Raw genomic sequence first — 1,705 nt, forward strand, 5'->3', positions numbered from 1 at the left:
CGATGCTTTTGCCATCCTGTGCTGTTTATTTCAAAACTTCCACACCTGCATGTTTTTTTCTACCTTGTGATTGTTAAATTATTATTTTTTTTTTTAAATAAGACTGTATACCTAATGGTGAATGACTGAGAGATATAAGTTGCATGAAATAATGGTTGCAGGCCCGCACAGATTGCACACCATGAGTTGCTTCACTGTTCCTCCCACCGACTTTTCCACTTCAAACATTTTCCCTATTCAAGTGTTGCTGTTCCAGCATCCAACTCCCCATTAACAGCCTCCTCTCCATGACTCCCAGTCGATTTTTCAATCATGTTTGTTTTGAACTCTGGGAAGATTTGCTTTCTCCACATCTTCTTCCAAGACACCAAAGCAGTTTTAAACTGTCAACCATTTACTCCCAAGAAAATGTAAGAAAATAGTCACTTCATTACTCCCTCCTTTGGCAACTTACTGTAACCCACTAATAGAACATAAAAGGTCAGATTTAAAGTTAAACCCAATGCTATTATGGTTCACTTCTTAAAAAATATGGCTATACACTGGGAGGGCTTTGGCAAGAAGCTGTTCCAACGTAACTGAAGGGTGATTTTACAAACTAAAAAAAACATTAATCTTGAACAACATGTGATAATTGAACATAGGAGTGTAACTCTGAGGAGTCATGTGTGCTTAAAAATATATATCAGGTGTTCTGCATTTTCCTTTGTGAATGTTAATTTTACTCTCCTCGTGATTACTTGTTCTATATTGTTGTTTTCAATCCTGCTTTAGAAGGAGGAAAGACATCTGTTTTGATTGTTGTTGACAAATCAATGAATGTGTCTCTAACCTCCTCCAGTCTTCTTGTTTTCCTATCCCTCTGAATCACTGATGCAGCCCTGCATTCTGTTCGTTTTTCTTTATTTAGTTTGGTTTTTATTTTCCATCCACCATTTTTAAAAAATTATTCTAACATTTCCCCGTGTCATGACATCGCTCCATCTCCCGTGTTTTCCTGTTTTAAGCTTTTTACATATGTTTTTTTGGTTATCAGTTATGTTTCCTTGTGTTTCGTCACTGTTGTCATCTCATTCTTTTTTGTGTCTGTTTATAATGATGAGCATTAAGAAAACATGTTCAGGCGAGACTTGGTGGTCTCCCCACTTATTTTTTTTTCCAAAACACCTGTATGCGGAATAAATGACAAAAAAAAAGTCCATCTGAGTTGAGCGTCTTTCATTTTCCATATTAGAAGATGAGTTAATGTGGATTATTATGCAAACATATTTATACAATCCACAATTAAGCGAGTACCAGAAGTGTCCTTTGATAGGGAAAAAGTGTAATCAGTGATTTGATTAATATTGTCAAGCCCTGGGTCAAGTCATTGTTTCATAAATCACTAATACAGTCTCAAATCATAAAGTTTTGCATCCAAAACAAGTCTCTGCACAAAAGACTAATAGTGAAAAAATGCAAACCAGGGAAATACAAATAAATTTGTGTTAGGATATAATCATAATTTAAGGCACTATGTTTTCAGGTTAAATAATATGAATCTATTCTTGAAGCACAGGCAAACTTTCAGACCAATGACTTTTGAGCAGGGTCTGAAAAACAATTAGTCTGAATTAAAGACAAGTTGAAGGTGGTGTCTTGTCCAACACATGAGATCTAGCACATAACCATTAGAGGGAGCTAAAACATAACATTGGTCCCCATT

The sequence above is a fragment of the Epinephelus lanceolatus genome, chromosome 16, assembly GCF_041903045.1.
Source record: "Epinephelus lanceolatus isolate andai-2023 chromosome 16, ASM4190304v1, whole genome shotgun sequence".
Classification (NCBI taxonomy): domain Eukaryota; kingdom Metazoa; phylum Chordata; class Actinopteri; order Perciformes; family Serranidae; genus Epinephelus; species Epinephelus lanceolatus.